The following is a 19,340-nucleotide window of genomic DNA, read 5'->3' as shown; positions in this document are numbered from 1 at the left end:
AGTTCTCTGACTTCTAAATCCAACACTTTCCACAGTACCCTGCTTTTTCTCTGATCCAGATCCAGGGCTCTTTTCATTGGATCAAATGGGCTTTAGTGCAAATGTTTTTCTTCTGCTATTTCCAAATAAAATATGAATCTTGATATCATTATGATTCCTTGTGTGCTCCTTGAACTATAGGTACTTTCCAGAGTTTTCAACTCTTTTAGGCAAATGAGATGGGGAGAAAGGAGATCATTATACATAGAAACTACCCTTAACTGAGGATGAGAAACAGTAGTCTTGGTACTTAAAGAAATTATTGTGTAACCACCCTTCTAAGTGGAGCAATCAGGGAGGCTTGATAAAATAACTCTGAGTTTTCTGCCTTTTTACAAACTCTCCCCATAATAATAATAATAACAAACAATAACTAACGTTTATATAGCATTCACATTGTGCTAAATGTCTGACAATTTTTATCTCACTTGATCTTCACAACAACCATGGGAGGTAGGTGCTGTTATCACCACCATTTTACTGATGGGGAAACTGAGGCAAATGGGGGTTAAGTGAGCAGTCCAGGGTCACACAGCTAGTATGTGTATGAGGCTGGATTTGAACTCAGATCTTTCTGACTTCAGGTCAAGCACTCTAACCATTGCATTACTTAGCTGCTACCATCCCTATGACATTCTTTATTTGTTTGTTCATATCACAAAGGTCTACATTTCCAAATGAGTCTTCAAATATTGCACAGGACCAAATGTTGTAATGTTGTAAATGACCAAGGTATTATCCACAGCCAGCTGCAACATATAAATGCTCCCTTTTAATATCAAGGCAATTTGGGCATGTGTTCTCTGTGGTATTATATAGCATTTGATCTCTCCTGTTTGTGCCTTCCAAATTTTATTATGGTCCATAATCTATCTTTATGTGGATGCTCTAAACCCAGCAATGAATTTGTTATCTTCTAGAAAAGAGAACTGGCATTATTTTTAAAAGTTCATTATTTTCACCCAAAAATGGTTACCTGATAAGAACCTGGACCTTGGAATTCCTTACTAACAGTATCTGTGAATACTAACTAAGCTGTATATCAAAGTGCCAACACAAAACCATGAAACCACTGGGCAAAGGCATCAAGGAATATAAAATTACTTTAAATAGGCAATAAACAGATGTTACAACAGGAGGCTTGATTCTCTTTGGTGCCCAAGTCACTCCCTAGTAGAAAGTAAGATGCTTAAGAAGGTTACATTAACTCTTTCAATCCACTAGGAAACTATTCAATACTGCAGAGGGCACAATGCAGTGGTTTACTACCAGAGAATGACAAAGACTGGAATAAATGGCAATTTATAATATAATTGTTTTAATATCTCCTTTCTACCACGTTCAGAAAAATGGTGAGCATTATGAAGTGTATTACAGTGGTGCTATTCAAAATACGATCCCAGGGTCCTAAAAAAGTTTGTATAATTTCCCAAAGTTACTTCCCAAAAGTTACTACATTTATTCACATGGTTGCCTCCCTTGCCTATTTATTTCTAGTCACTTCTTGGAAAAAAAATAAAGATTCTTTCAAGTAGTTCTTTCACCCCATTTTTTTCCTCCCACCTCCTAGTATATGAAATGACAATTGCTACTATTAGCAGTGGCAAATTTTCAGTGTGAAAAGCACTTTGTCCTTGATGGGACTAATAAAGAGTTAAAGTCAAGTTGCAGCCGGCTGCTTGCTATCATTAGGTAGAAAGAAAGACCAGCCAGCATTTGCTCCTCTAATGGTGGCCAGCTGTCTCCCTTTTAACTGGAACTGGAGGCTGTCAATACCTTCAAGGTAACTTCTATTCTGTGGAAGTTAATTGGATCTATGTTAGGACTTCAGCTATTGCCTCTTCTTTCTTTCCTATTTTTTTCCATTGATGCTTAAGTCCCAAACCAAGAACTTGAAAGTTAAAAAGATAAACACTGATTGATTCATTCAATAAGCATTTACTTCACTTCAACAAACATTTACTTACTAAGTGCCTACCATATTCAAAGCACTGTGTTAGGCACTGCAGAACAAAGATAAGAAGGAAATATTCCCTGACTTCCAGGAGCTTACCTATAAGGTGATCTAGAAAGGTGGACTAAAATGACTTTGCCCCTAGGCTTACTTTTCTTTCTCTGCCTTTCTATCCACACATTTGCATGGGAAAGGGAAAAAAAAAGATTTTTGGAACTGAAAAACTAGAAGACCTAGCAACCTCAGAGTTCTTGATAATTTGTTAGGAGGGCAGCCTCTAAAATGGAGGCTGATTAAGTATTGTTATCTCACCCTAGCATAGAGTGAGGTATCTAGCAGAGAGGCAAGACTTGACAACTAGGAAATACAGTTGAAAAGACAGGCTTGAGCCTGAGGGTACTATGTAGCTAGCAGCTGAGGCTGCCCTGTGTCTGAAAGAGCTTGGCACATGAGGGGCAAAGACGAAAGACCAAGATTTTGAAATGACCCAACAGAATATACTTTGAAGGAAAAAAAAATGACTGAGAGGTTTTTTCCTGGGGCTGGTCAGGAGATTAGTATGAAGTGCTGCAACTTTTCTGAGAAGAACTATGTTTTAAAGACTCAGAGCTTTAAAACTAAGAACAGAGCAAGGCCACCCCGCTCATGAGAAAGAGGTAGTGTAGCACAATAGCTAGGGAATTTGAGCTAACTCTAGAAACCAGAAGTAGAGAGAAATTCCATATATCCCTTGCAGTCATGTCTGTCATTGGTCAGTAGAGACAAGGACATTGGTACGCACACAACAGAGACCAGAAGAGAACAAGCCCGGCAGGAACAGTGCAATGCCATCACTCACTAGAAGAATCTTTAAAGCATCAAAGGCATGAGCTGCACCTTGACTCCTGTGCTCTGACCAGGGGTGTTCTGGTAAATGTTTAATAACTGCTTCTCTTAAAAAAAAGTACACAAGACACACTTTTAAGTTTAATTTGTGTTGTTAATATTTTCTCCATCACTTTAAGTCTAAATCAACAAAACAAGGTATAAAAATGCTAATGCTAAAAATTTAACAGTTGGCTCAATTGATTTGAAATGACTCCAGAATACCCCCTGGACCTCACCACATGTGATTCCTATGCATATGCCCTGACCATATGTGTTCCCTATATATGCATCTCTTCATGTGTGTTCCCTAAACATGTCTACTCCTCTCACTTTTGCTGTATGTATTTGTGGGTGAAATGTTTTATTGCTACTTTTCTTGCTAAGCTATAGTATTAACTGATTTTGCTTTTAACTAATTGTATTCTCTGGCTGACAAATAAAACTAAACATGTCAGTGGGGGCTCATGAATTATAGCTTTGAAAATTTGCAGATTCATGGAATACTTCGAACCTAAGATAGTCTTGTCTGAGGAACCCACTCTGTGAGGAAGAGGGTGACACTAGGTGCTAAACACAAAGATTTTATATACATACACATATGTATACATACATATATACACATATACAACAGGCTAATATATAAACACATCAGTGCATATATATATATATATATAAAATGTATATGTACATGCATATATTTATATAATGTCATTTTGTGGGTATGTGGAGAACATTAACTAGGGGGTATCAACTAATCAATCAACTGTATTTCCTAAGTGCCAGACACTGTTCTCCTAGACCCTGGGGGGTAGGGAGGCATGGAATTTGAAAGGGAAACAGTCCTTACCCTCAAGCAACTTATATTCTACTGAGATCTGGAAAGGCCTGATAGAGGAGAAAGTACTTGAGCCAGGGAGCTAGGGATTTCGAGACTCAAAGGTGAGGAGGGAGAGAATTGAGGAGATGTATAGAAGACAGCCTGTACAAATGCACACAAGCAGATAATGGAACCTCATACATGCAGAACAAAAAGTTAGTCAGTGTGTCTGGAGCATAGAGTATATGAGTAATGTGAAATTTAGAAAGATAGATTGGAAGCACACTGAAGGGCTTTAGGAGTTTGTATTTTGTCCTAGAGGCAATAGAGAGCCACATGGGAAGCAACATAGTCAGCCTTGTGCTTTACAAATGCAAATATGGCAGCTATCTACTGGGTGGATTGGAGATGGGAGAGACAAAGAGACTAGTTAGGCTATTTCAATAGTCCAAGTGAGGGGAAGAGGAAGGCCTGAACTAAGGTGGCTACAGGATGCAATACACTGTTAGGCACAAAAAGAGAAGCTTTAAAAACTGACTTCCCCTTCTCGGTTGACTCATTACGTCCCTGAGTGTGCCATAGTGAGTTAAGCCCCCACTGGAATAAGCAAAAGTATATATGTACATAATTATATATTACAGCTATAATTTAAATATGTATATATGATTTGGTTATATATAAATAAAATTTGGTTATATATGTGTATATATATATATATTTTTTTTTTTTTAATTTACACAAGTATAGGCCCATGTATGTATGTGTATATTTCCCCCTGCCCCCTTTCTCAGAGAAAGGAAGATGCAATCATGATGTAGCCTAGAATAGAGAGCGTCTTGGGCTAACTCTTTGGCTAAGTGACACTTTCCAGCCTGCAAGGTATCATGCTCTTAGATAAGTTGGTTGAGTTGTAGATTGTGGAGATGTATGGAAAACTATATTATGTTCCAGGCTCTCAGACATGCCCCGTGGTTAATAGGACAGAGTCTCATTCAACTGCCACATTTTTGATTAAACAAAAGATGTCTCTTATTATCACAGCCTCACCTATAAGTAGGAGGCTAATTGCCAGCTAACAGCTGCTGCTGCTGCTGCTCTTGCTAACTCACGTTCGTAAAGACTTTTAAGGTCTGCAAAATGCTTTATTTTCATTATCTTGGATGTTTAGAAAGACACTGTGAAGTAGGTTTTTTTATTATATGCCTTTTACCAATGAGGTCTGGATGAAATTCAAATGTGTATCTTCCTATTTCCAAGTTCAGTGCTCCATCCATTATGTTGTGCTGGTCCTCTATACATAATCAGCATAGTGCAGACATGTAAACCATGCAGGGGAAAGGGAAACAGTTGAACACACAATCCCTTGGCTGCCTTTCCATGGGTCAGCATACCAGAAGAGACATACAGAGATGTTCACAAGTGAGAAAGTTCCCAATGGTTGCAAATAATGCAGTTATAGTATTTCCCAAACCCCAGAGGTTTATTTGGGTCCTAGTCTCTCTCTCTCCAGTAACCTAATCTGCTACAAAGCTCCCTGGTGGCTGCCAGTCTATCAACCATCAGAGCCTATGGTCTGCTCTTCATCCTGCCTAAGATTCCCCACCACATGCTGTCTTTGTGTGTGCATAATGATTCAACGTTGCTCAGGTTTGAGTGGCTTGATACTCTGCCTAGCCATAGTACTGACCCAATTCACTGCTCTCAACTTTCCTACTATGTCTGGACATGGTGCTAATAAATAAAAAATTACTGATAAAATTTGTATCATTTGGGTGGTGGCTAAACGTGCATGGCCTAGCTTAGCCCTGTCAGGTGTAATAGAACAAAAAGATTCCTTTAATTCCTTTCTCAGAGGAAGTAAGGTAGAACCACATGACCCGGGATAGAGAGGATCTGGGACTAAGTCCTTAGGTGACCTTTGGCACCTTCTGACCATATCACTTACCTACAATGTGCTATTTTACTGGAGAGACTGTTGAGTTCTAGATGATGAAGAGATATAGGAGGATTATATTGTGTTCAGTGCTCTCAGATATAACCTGTGGTTGATGAGTCAGGAGTTGTTGACTCTTACTCTTTAAAATTATATATATATAATTTATGAGACCTCTTCCAAAAATTCTCAATATTATTTTTGTTGTGAAACATAAATGATGATTTAACACATAGTTTAACAGTACAAGTAGTTTTCACCTTTGGATTGATTTTTGTTCTTATATACGCACTTTAAAAGTAACAAAGAACAAAAGATTACATAAAGAATACATTTTTGTTTCATGTCATCCACCAGATCCCATTCTAGTGAGTCTTTGTGAGGTAGAAGTGATGCTGGATGTTAGCTGCACCTGCAAAATGCCCCCTCTGGCAAGGATGACTACGTAAGCTTTGAATGCAGGTTGAACACAGTTTATATGTATTTGTCACTCAAGGCAAGTGCAGTGAGACTCATCTCATCCTTGAAAGGTTTGTCATCAAATGATGTATTATTATTATTATTATTACTATTATTTTTGATCACAGAAACTCCACGTCAACCTGGGGTAAGTTGGGGATTTGTGAGAGTTTGTGATCTGTACCAGTGGGGTGCAGGGGCTATGCTCACTAATGAATAGAGGATATGTGGTATGGTAGAAAGAACACTGGCTCAGGAGTTAGATGACCTAGACTTAAAATCTTGACTCTTCTATTTATTTATCTGTCTGACACTCGGCAAGTCACTTGACTTCCCTGGGTCTCATTTCCTTATCTATAAAATGAGCAAGTTGGATCAGAACACCTCTGAATTGCTTTATAGCTTTAGATCTATGATCCTTCATAACCAGTGTTCCTTTATATGACTTACCTCCATTTCTCTTACTTTATCTCTTTCTCTTGCCTCTAGGATCAAACACAAAACACTTTGTTTGCAAAGCCCTTCATAACCTAGATCCCCTCCTACCTTTCCAGTCTTGCTACACCTTATTCCCAAAAACATAATCTTTGCTCCAATCGCACTGGTCTCCTGGTTTGTACCATGAACGAGACACTGTCTCTTGGCTCCAAGTATTTTCTCTTGCTGTCCCCCATTCTTGCACTCAGACTAATGACCTCCCTGGTTTCCTTTAAGTCTTAAATAATATGCCACCTTCTACAGGAAGCTTTTCCTAACCCTTATTTAAAAGATATATGGGATTTTTTTTAATTTTAAATTAAACATTTTTTCCAAGGCAAAATTTTTAAAATGCTATTGATACATGACTTTCTGGTACAAAGAGAAAAAGCTCATGCAAACTGTACCATTTTTAAAAATAATAAATTTTACTTTGCTATAATCAAGTATATAGAAACAAAGAATGAAAAATGCTAGAACAAAAGTTTTATGACAAGGTATAAGGAGAATATTCAATCTTTAAAGGAAGTAAATTAGGTCATGAAGGAAAAAAATTTGTTTATGTTTCCTATAATATATCCTTGTGACAGGCAACAAAGTCAGAGAAGTTAGAACAGGTGAATTTAAATGTAGTAGCAGAATAGCTATCAATTGATTTTCAACACGGAAAGTGAATTTTAAAGGGTTTTGTAGGCTCCTTTTCTGGATCAGCTGCTGTGGCTCAAAGAATACTGTGCTATGAACTTCAGGTGCTGAACCAATGACAGTTTTTCTGATTCTTTAAAGCATACAAAGTTATGACCTGGTCAATTTCCTCTCTGATACTTAGTCACTTAAGATCTAAGAAAGATATTAAAGAGACAGAAACAGTGGTGCCATGTGTTCATGGCCACACAGAGATCAGGGTAGCGGGATAGGCTGCTAACAATAGCAGGACATTACTACTACCTCTGTGCCCATCCGGAAGCTTATGACATTTCTTCCTCATCACTTGAACAGCCCCAGGGAAGAAATTTTTGTCTGTTCATGACTTATGTATGAAAACTCAGTTCCAGCCCCACAGCCAATTAAAATGCTGTAAAACACACTGACAAGAAACAGTCAGAATACTTACATGTGCTCTAAGGAGGTCCTTCTGATACGTAGCAGCAAATTGCTTAAGCTTCCATGTGGATTTGCAGCAGGAAAATATGGATGCTCCAAAAACTGGTCCCCAATGGCTAGTCAACTGTTACATTAGAGTCAAAGGAGTGCAAATAATTTTAATAATTCATCAAATATTCATCCTCTTTGTATCTGCTAAGTCTCTTATCAATCAATGAGGTTGACCTTTATGTTGTCCCCCATGGTCATTACCACCTTTATGCTTTTAATTACCCTGTTCTTTGGAATCACAGAATATCAGAGTTGGAAGAGATCTTAGACAGAAAGTTTTTATGCTATTAAAAAAAAGATCCCACTACATCTATACTTTGTATTTAGCATAAATGAATATTTTAATTTTTCCAAAGACCTTTTCTGCATCAATCAATGTGGTTTAGGATTTTTTTATTTTTAATTTGACTAAGTTGATTGTTTTCATAATGTTGAACCATTTTCCCTAACCTTGGTATAAATCCAATTTGGTCATAATGAATGACTTCTTGGCTGAATTGCTGTAGTTTGACAGGGTATTATTGAGGATTTTTGAATTGATATTTATTAATGATTTTTTGCTTTGCTTTATCCTTTTTTGGTTTAAGTATTAGGATTATATTTGTCCCTAAAAGGAATTTAAAAGCGTACTTTCTCAATTTTTGAGAATAAATGTATAATATTGGTATTAATTGTTCTTCAAAAGTTTGATAGAATTCTCCTGTAAATCCATTTATACTAGGTGTTTCTTCAACTGATCTCATGTCACAGTCTCAAGTGCCCTCATCATCTTGGTTGCCTTCCTTTGGACCAGCTCTAGGTGCCAATATTCTTCCTAAAATGTGGTGCTCATAAAAGCATTCCAAATATGATCTGACCAAGACAGGAAGCAATGTAAATATCTCATTCCTATGTCTTGAAACTATGCTTCTCTTAATGTAGCCTAAGATTAACTTATTCTTTTTGTTCAACATGTCATTCTTGCCTCACATTGAACTTATGGTCTACTAATACTCCCAAATCTTTCTCACATGACAAGTTGCCTAATTGCGATGTGTCCATCTAGAACTTGTACTTAGACCAAATGTAGTAGTTTTCATTTTCCCCCTTTAGACTTCATCTTATATAATGCTATCATTCTGGTCTGAGTAACAGTGACAAAAAAAGAACTACTCATTCTCACTAAATGAAGATTATGGAGGAAGAGGGAGGAAAGGGAGTGTCTTCCTCACTGGCCACTGCTCTGGAGCACAGAGCCTATCACTGCGGTGATAGGATATTTAGATATGGAAGAATGTGTCAAAATTTTCCTGCCTATATGCTACATGTACCTGGGTTTGACTTGGTAATATCATTCCTTTATTGAGGGGTTCACATCCATAGCAGTCAGGGAAGGCTAGCAAAGGGAGTGGGCAGAGTTAAGCTCATTGAGAATAGGGTCTGTTTTTTGTTTTACCTTCCTTTGTATTCCTAGGGCTTAGCACAGTGCCTGGCATATAGATGCTTAATAAATGCTTGTTGACTTGAAGATTGTGGTGTATTTGACAAACCCATGATTCGTTATGGAGGGGGGTAGGATGCAACTCATTTTCTTATCCTCTGATTGGTTAATCACCCACCGTTTGGGGTCAATTGATAGCCTCCTGGGAGACATTCCAAATTCCTATTCCTAATCATCATCTTTCTTGACCTCTCTGCATCATTTGACACAGCTGACCATTTACTTTTCTTGGATACTCTCTCCTCAAATGGTTTTTATGATGCTGCTGTCTCCTGGATAACCTCCTAATTATCTGTCCTCTTCTCTGTTTTTGTTGGATCATCATCCATGTACTTCTTCCTTACATAAATGTCTCCCAAAGCTCCATCCTATGCCCTCTTACCATTTCCATATTCTTTCTTGGAGAACTCATCAGATCCTATAGGTACAATTATTGTCTTTATACAGATAATTCCAAGATATCTATAGCTATATCTACAACACTGATCTCACTCTTCATCTTCCATCAACAACCACCTGCTGGACATTATCAACGGAATGCACTGTACACATCCTAAGTTCTACATCTCCAAAAGAGAATCCCACTAAACTCACCTTTCCTCCAAATATCTTCATTCCTATTGTGGGTACCATTAATGAGCCAAGTTCCCAATTTCAGTCATCTTTAATTTTACCCTCTACCTTACCCCTACATCCAATCAATGGACAAGTCTTGCTGATTCTATTTCTACAACATACTTATCATCTTCCCTCATTTCCCTCTCTTAGAATCCCTAGCTTCCCTTAAAACTCAACTTAAGTGCTATATGTTTATGGGAAGCCTTTCCTGATCATCCTAGTTATAGCAGTCTCTTTCTCCTCAAATAAGCATGTATAGTCAGTTGTGAATTACTTGAGACAAGCATTAATTTTGACATAATTTCATTTCGGGACAACAGTGTTTGTATTGTGTGCTTCTATGGATACTAGAATGACTTAGTCAATCTGACCTTCATCAGATGAAACCAGATTATCAGTTTTCATATCTTGTATTAGTTGCTTGTTGAATGCTGGATTTCATGCCATATTTATATGTTCCATTGCTCTCTTTTCTATGTATTTTTAATTCAGTTATTTTTAAGAATGGGTGTAGTTCCAAGGAAACCTGAAAAAAATTATAGCTCTTAAAGAGCATACTTCTATGATTGTTAGATTATGGTATATAGATATATATGTGTGTGTGTGTGTGTGTATATGTGTGTGTGTGTATATATATGTGTGTGTGTGTGTGTGTGTGTGTGTATACATATATATATATATATATTAGATTATAGTTGCTGCTGGTGTAGGGAAGCTAAGTATTTCAAAGACCATTAAGGAACACAATGAAAACAGGATCAATTGCACCCCCAGCTCAAAGGCACACACAGTCAAAATTGAAAAATAATACCAAGAAGTGACAAACTATTGCGATGTAATTGCTTAGTTAATCCTCAGGAAAAAAGCAATAACTTTCAGAGGAACTTGGAAGATCCAGGAGTAGTTATTAATTCCTTCCAGTGCAGCACAGTTTTTCCTGAAGCTGGAAGGATATTGAGATCATTAAAAATGGACCTCATAACCATTGCTAAGAAAAAAAAATACTTGTTGTTTGCATGACAATATAAAAACTGGAGTACTAGATATTGGGGAAAGGTAGCTTGTACCGAAAACCCCACTTTTTAATTCAAAACTATGTAAAAATCATTTTCAGATAAAATTTAAGTGAACCTGTAAGATTCTGAAATCTCCATCAGTCTGTAATACATCCCAAATTTGTTATGGGATATTTTTACTTCCAATGGGCTTATAAGTCTTGTCCTAACTACAGAAATGATAATCTCTGATAAATATATTTATGTGCTGAGACAGAATTGTTTCTGAGTTACAGAATTTCCCAAATGGAGATGGGATACTAAAACACATCCTTATACAATGGTACACATCATAAAAGTTTAAGAGATTTATCCTAGAATTAGAGATCAATATGCTTCAGTGGCCTGAGAATGCACCTGGTTTAAACCATATTAAAAACCTCTAAGCTATACTGAAAAATACCCCACAGCTATTTGTCAAAGATCTACTTAACATCCAATGTGATATATGGTTTTGTGATGAAGAATTAAACGTGTGTCAAAATCTTGTGAACTCAGTATGATAGCAAGTAAAACAAGTGAGAAAAGGAAAAGATAACATAATTAAAAAAACTTTTTTAAAATAGAAAAAGTTGTAAGACTTTGTATGTCAATAAATTTAATTATTTTACTTTGACCCAGTGAATTTGCACAGAACTGTAACTATTTATCTGTTTGACTATTAGATCCCTTGAGCAGAATGTCAGCTCCTTGAAGGCATGAAGTGTTTTTTCAGTTTGTTTCCCCTAATAACTAATTTACAGTAGGTACTTAATAAATGTTGTTTGGTTGGAGATTATTCATTCCAGGGTTGAGGAAACACATAAGCAAATGTATTTTTATGAGAACAGAAAATCATAGAGTGAATGGCATTCATATGAAACAAGGTTGGAAAGGTGAGATTAAGTCATACAATAGAGCATATTGGATGCTGGAGCAATTTTTAAAAACATGTTATGATGTATGTCATTGACTATTTTTGATCAGGGGAATGACATGGTCAGACATGGTCATAGGAAGAACACATTGGGAGCAATATGATGAGGGAGGTTCTGGAAAAAGTCTAGTTAGGAGGCTACTATTATTATTAACATTCCAGGTGAGAGGTAATGAAAGCCTGAATTATACTGATGGTTCTAGGAATGGAGAGAAGGGAATGCATGTAATAGGTATACACAGAAGTAACCAGACTTGGGAAATGATTAAACATATAGGGTTAAGAAAAGGAGAAAACTAAAGATATGCAAATTTTCCAGTCTGATTTCAAACCTAAGTTTCCTCATCTGTAAAATGAAGGAGATTGATCCTGTCGTCTTTCAGCTCTTTCCAGGTTCTATAGTTTAATGGCTCCATCTTGGGGTATTATGTAATGTTCTAACGTACTTAGATTCAGTGGCATTTTTAAGCACCTACTATATATAAGGCAATGTTCCAGGCACTGGTGATACCAAGACAAAAATAAAAGCAGTCCCTGGCTTCGAGAAGCTTAAAGTCTATTAGTAGGTAGCAAGGTGGAGAAGACACCAGATGGGGCCATGAAGAATCAGTCAGGCATGACCAAAAGACAACTGAAAAAGGTGGCTCAGTGCAAAGGGCACTGGAAAACCAGAATTTAAATCCAGCCTTAGATATTTACAAGATGGAAGGCAAACCATTTAACCTCTGCCTACCTCAGTTTCCTCAGTGTAAAATGGGGGTGTTAACAGCATCTACCTCACGAACTTGTTGTGAGGATCAAATAAGTTTATATTTGTAAAGTACTTACTATAAATACCTGGCCCACAGTAGGTGCTTAATAAATGCTTGTTCCCTTCCCTCTCTTTCCACTTTTTTTTGGACGGGGGATGGCAGGGCAATTGGGGTTAAGTGACTTTCCCAAGGTCACACAGCTAGCAAGTCTGTCAAGTGTCTGAGGCTGGATTTGAACTCAGGTCCTCTTGACTCCAGGGCTGGTGCTCTACTTGCTGTGCCACCTAGCTGCCCCTTTTCACTTTCTATTGGGAAAAAATAACATGTACCCAGATAAATACAAAAACACATGCAAAGTTAATTAAGAAGTCATTTCAGGGAGAAGAGAGAGCATTAACCACTACATGGTATCAAGAAAGGTCATATATTGGAGGTTACAATTAATCTGAGTGCTGAAGAGAATCAATTACTAATCAATAAACATTTATTAAGTGCCTGCTATGTGCTAGGCACTATGCTAAGTGCTGGGGGTACAAATATGAAAAAGACAGTTCCTATCCTCAAGGAGCTTACTATCCAATTGGGGAAGACAATATACAAAAGGAAGCTGAAAAGGTGAGGGGGGTGGAGTGACTGATATAGGAACATTGTGCAGAAGTCAATCAGATAAACCCCAAAGTAGTGCAGGCAGGTGAGAAATGAGATGTCTGAACTGAGCTCTCCCCTTAAATGGACGTTTGGAGTCCATATTCCCACCCTCCAACCAGAGAAGCAGAGGGTAGTGATGAGAAGAGTATCAAGAGAACTAGAGATTCCAAGAAATAGAAATCAGTAGGGAGATGATTCAGCCATAGAGGACAGGCTATTGCTTACTGAATGAATTTAAAAGGGAAGTACAAATAGCCCAATCTGGTTAGAAACATAAGCCTGTGAAATCAGCCTGGAGATATAGGTTGGAGCCTAAATGTCAAAAATTTTAAATTATGAACAGAGGAGTCTGTGCTAAAGGCAATAGTCACTGAAATTTCTTGAGCAGGAGAGTATGATGGTCATTCCTGGGCTTTAGGAATACCAGTCAATATGTCACCTGTATGAAGGATGGTATAGAAAGGGGAGAGATTAGAGGTAGAGAGACTAATTAGGAGTCTATGGTAGCAATAGTCTAGGTTAGAGGTGATGAGGGTCTAAAGTATGGGAGTAACTGTGGAAGAAAGGAAACAAGCATTTATTAAAAGCCTACTATGTTTGTTCCCTTACCTCTCTCTCCCCCTTCTATTGGGAGAAAACAACATGTACAAAATATGTACAAAATTAAAGCAGTTATTTCCAGGGGGGAGAGAGAACACTAAACATTAGGTTGTATCAGGAAAGGTCATACGTCGGAGGCTACAATTAATCTGAGCCCTGAAGAGAATCAATTTACAAATATTTCATTTAATCTTCGCCATGAGAGGTAGATATTTTTATTTCCACTTTACAGTACAGGAAGCTAAGGCAGGCAGAGGTTAAATGACTTGCATAAGGTCATAGAGTTAGTAAGTGTCTGATGCTAGATCAGATCTTCCTTTTTCTAGTCCTAGCACTACCCACTGCCCTATCTAGCTGCTTCTACTCTTTAAGAGTGGAGGACTGGTTTACTTTAATACCTAGTTGGAAAAAAATTTTTTAACACAATGTATAGTATTTATTATATAGGCTTTCTTCAACATTCACTTTTATAAGGTTTTGAGTTCCAATTTTTTCTCCCTCTCTGCCCTCCCCCATTCCCCAAGAAGGCACACAATCTGATTGATATAGGTTATACATGTACAATCATATTTAACATATTTCCACATTATTCATGTTGTGAAAGAAGAATGAGAATAAAAGGGAAAAACCCTGAGAAAGAAAAAAAGGAGAAAATAATGTGCTTCAATCTGCATTCAGACTCCATAGTTCTTTCTCTGAATGTGGATAGCATATTCCATCTTGGATCTTTTGGAATTATATTAGAACATTGTATTGCTGAGAAGAGCTAAATCTATCAGAGTTGGTCATAGAACAGTTTCGCTGTTACTGTGTACAGTGTTCTCCTGGTTCTGCTCTCTTCATTCAACATCAGTTCATGCAAGTCTTTCCAAGTTTTTCTGAAATCCACCTGCTCATCATTTCTGATAGAACAATACTATTCCATTACATTTATATACTACAATTTTTTCAACCATTCCCCAATTGATGGGCATTCCCTTTATTTCCAGTTCTTGGCCACCACAAAAGGAGCTGTTATGAATATTTTTGTACATGTGGATCCTTTCCCCTTTTTTTTGATTTTTTTGGAATACAGACATAGTAGTGGTATTGCTGGATCAAAGGGTATGCAGTTTTATAGCTCTTTGGCATAGTTCCAAATTGCTTTCCAGAATGGTTGGATCAGTGCACAACTCCACCAATAATGCATTAGTGTTCCAATTTTTCCACATCTTCTCCAACATTTATCATTTTATTTTTTTGTCATATTAGCCAGTCTGATACGTGTGAGGTGGTACCTTGGAGTTATTTTAATTTGCATTTCTCTAATCAATAGTGATTTAGAGCATTTTTTCATATGACTGTAGTTAGCTAGCTTTAATCTCTTCATCTGAAAAGTACTTGTTGATATCCTTTAACCATTTATCAACTGGGGAATGACTTGTATTGTTATAAATTTGACTCAGTTCTCTATATATTTTAGAAATGAGGCCTTTATCAGAGACACTGGTTGTAAAAATGTTTTCCCAGCTTTCTGTTTCCCTTCTAATCTGGTTGCATTGGCCTTGTTTGTGCAAAAAGTTTTTAAATTTAATGTAATCAAAATTATCCATATTGCATTTCATAATGTTCCCTGTCTCCTGTTTGGTCATAAATTCTTTCCTTCTCCATAGATCTGACAGGTAAACTATTCCTTGATCTTCTAATTTGATTATAGTATATCACCCTTTGTGTCTAAATCATGTATCCATTTTGACCTTATCTTGGTATACGGTGTAAGATGTTGGTCTATGCCTAGTTTCTGCCATGCTATTTTCCAGTTGTCCCAGCAGTTTTTGTTAAATAGTGATTTCTTATCCCAGAAGCTAGAGTCTTTGGGTTTATCAAACAGTAGATTACCATAGTCATTGACTACTGTGTCTTGTGTACCTAACCTATTCCACTGATCCACCACTCTATTTCTTAACCAGTACTAAATAATTGGAAGATTTTTAAAGGATGTTAATGAAATGTGAACTTTAAAAACACACTTCTAGGCTTTCTCCCCATAGAATAGAATGTTAGCATTGACACCTCTGCTTTATCCATAAACCTTAATATCTTACTTTGTGTGAGAGACACTGATCCTTTGAAGATGTTCTTATAAACTAAGTGTTGAAAACCATGCCAGTGATCACCACCTCTCTCTGGTTTCTAAGCCAAGTGCATTTCACAAGCTAGATCAATTTTTAGGAATAGAAGAAAATATAAAAATGACAAGTGAGAGAGCAGTATACCTTCCAATAAGACACTCTACTGCAGAAGCAATGATGGAAACAACACCTTGAGTCAAAAGTTAACTATTGAATAGAAATGATATTATAAAAGTTGTAGGCCACTTCTTTTAACCCTTAAATGGAATAGAATTATACTTAGGCCTAAAAGTGAATATAACTAGAAGGGAATGGTGATGATGACAAGTTCATATTTGCTAAGTACAGTTAACAGTAACGTCTGTTCTATTACTTTTGATGCATAGAAGTAATTTGCTGGGTTTTTGTGTAGAAGTCATGTGTGCCAGCGCCCTGAAAATTCACTGAAGAATGAATACCCTTATGTTTTGGTAACTGAGAAGTTAGCTTGGGGCACTGCAGAATTTCTTTCTCCTTGGCAAATGGAAACTATGGAATAATAAATAAAAAAGAAAGTAAAAAGAAAACACGAAAGGATCTGATAAATGCAATATTAAAAAATTAGAAAATGAAGAGGCATAACGAAAAGGATTAGACAAGAATGAGGCTCCTTAAGGGGAAAATACTCCCAAACATTACAAACCTATTGTTAATGTACTGAATAATGTTCATTTTAAATGGGTTATACTGTACATCTGGTGTATTCAAAGAATAGAACCAACTTTGAAAAAACATCAAATGTAGTTCACTCCTCTGGTGGCACAAAAACAGTTAACCTTGTCCTACACAGAACATAAATGTTGAAAGGTTTTCATTTCTAAAATAGCTTTTTTAGTACAGAAGGGATTCCCACATGCACACAGCTAAACTGGGCATTAGAAAGGCAGCAAGCTGTTTGCCAAGATTCAGAGTTCTGTCAGAAGCCCCTATTATTTTCAGATGTTAGGTCAGGGACAGCAGTTTCAGGGGACTGTTAAAGGAAAGACTGATCCTTTTAAATTTTACTTAGGATACATAAAGTGTTGCTGGTTAGGAAGAGGAGACTTTCTATTTTAGGTCACTTTCAAATTCAGTGCAAAGAATTTTAGAAAAGAACAAAACTTGGCAGAGTGTGAGTGTGTGTGTGTGTGTGTGTGTGTGTGTGTGTGTGTGTGTGTGTTATGGAAAAGCCTGATGATCAGGTGTCATTTTGAAACCAGCATTATTAAAAGAGTGAGGGAAATGGGAATACTTTCTTAATAAAAAATGGAAACTAGATCATGTAGCTGATGTTTAAGTCAGATGCAGGATAATGAATAGTAATTTGAAAGTAAAGGATATAGTTCTCCATATTTTATTGTGGGTAGAAAGGGATATTTTAAAGTGGCAACATAATGAATACAACCATGCTTGGATATTTCAAATAACTGTTAAATATCTTGGAGAATTGTGAGATTTTAAAAATGTTTAAGGTACTTTATTTTTATTAGAGGCAAATCAGAAGTAAATGTTTAATTTCTTGAGTATTTTTAAAATTTTAAATGGTACCAATTAAATATGTATCCATTGTATGAAGCTTTATTTCAAGAGAAATTAGAGCCAGAATGCTCATTTCAAAATAATAGTCATTTGTGAATATAGAAAATACAACTTAACAGAAAACAAATGTTAAAATATGGATTGTAAGGTAGGTTTTGTTGTTGTTTGTCAATGGAATAAACACCAAAAGACATGAAGTTATGAATCATGTCTTACAAAATGGTCATTTGAGTAGTGTGACTCACTTGGTATCATGGCTGGTTGGCTCCTCTCCATAGCAATCAAAAATTAATGATGAAAATCATGTAAGAAGAGATTATTTTATGAGATTTAAAAACATGCTATATAAAGAGGTTTGTATCACTGTGGATAAGGATCTAGATGATAAATGAATCTGAAATTACTGATACTTATATCAACGTAGAGGACATATAAAAAATCTATCAGTCCATTCTTTTACCAGCACTTCTATTGTTTATTAGTCTTATCAGTGAATGGCATTTCAGGGAACATCAAATATCTGAGCTGTCAAGTTATAGTTAAAAAGTTTTGATTAAAAATATTACTTCCTCCAGACATTTCATTTAGACCCAGCCCATGATGATGTAAGTAGCTTATTTTTTTTATTCTTCATTACAATTTTAAGCTTCTAAGACTTTTGATCACTATTAATCAACAAAGTGATATCTCTAATTTGTATAAAATCACATTCCTAACCAATGACAACCCTGAGCTACAATAAAAATTTAAAACAATGTCCACATTACCTTTCTATGTGCTACCTACTTTTCTTTCTCCAGTGTTCCTGTTTAAATACAAAGAGATCTGAAAAAAATGTTCGTATTCAGATGTTGAGTAGCCCTAAAGTTCAAAACTAAGAATTAGTGGTAAGCATTAACACCTGGACAAAACTATTGATGATATGACTTCAGAAACATGGAAACTGTTACTCGAAGTACTCTGTACATTAACATTATTTTTTTTAAATGAGCATGCTTTCAGTTTTTTTTCACCCCAAACTTATAATAGAAAACTGGGGGTGGGAGGATGATGTTCTTATTGGTCAACTGTTAAGATCCCATTCTCCACCTGTAGGTTCCTGCTATACACAATACTTTCTATTTACTGCTTCAAAATCAGAAATCAGACATTCCCCAAACCTGAAAGTCAAATAGTCTATTTTATTATCTGTGAAACAGCTTGCAAAACATACCACATCACATCCTTTTCTGGGATCATATTCCCAGACCTAAAAGATCTTATTATGATTAGGAAAGACCTGAGTGCGTCTTGTTGGTGTCTCATCTTGCAGTGTTTTCAGTTCTTGCTGAGTGGGAGGGTCACACTGTGTGAGACTAATAAGGACAGAGATGCATCCCCTTTCCCACTCATAGGGAGACTCACTCAAGCAACTCCTCAGCAGTTACAGCAGCCTCGTAAGGACCTCTACTGTGCTTCTGAGGGACTTAAACAAAAACTGAAGGTAAGCTGTTCAAATTTGTAACTGGCTCTGCTTTCCCTGGCATACACACATACATTCTATGCATGTAATCTGTCCACGTCAATGGTCATTCATGTTTATCTGCTTCTCAGTGTTTTAACTATGCTCAGTAAGTCATTTACATACTACACTATGGACAAGTATATAGAACACACTCAAGTGAGACCACATAGACACGTATATACCTTTCATTATAGATTCCACACAAATTTAACATTATAACACAGCCACGTCAGTTTGGTGTGCTACATACAGGGCAGTATTTCTGTAATGCAGGTTTGTCCATTTTTTAGCTTGGCTATAGGTATGTCTGAATACAGGCACATAGGCAGTTAAGTATGTGCTGCTGTGTGTAGACACTAGCAGTGCATTAATTGTCATAGAGAATATCCTAGTGATTC

This window comes from Trichosurus vulpecula, chromosome 7 (genome assembly GCF_011100635.1).
Source record: "Trichosurus vulpecula isolate mTriVul1 chromosome 7, mTriVul1.pri, whole genome shotgun sequence".
Lineage (NCBI taxonomy): Eukaryota > Metazoa > Chordata > Mammalia > Diprotodontia > Phalangeridae > Trichosurus > Trichosurus vulpecula.
Note: the sequence above shows the minus strand (reverse complement) of the source record.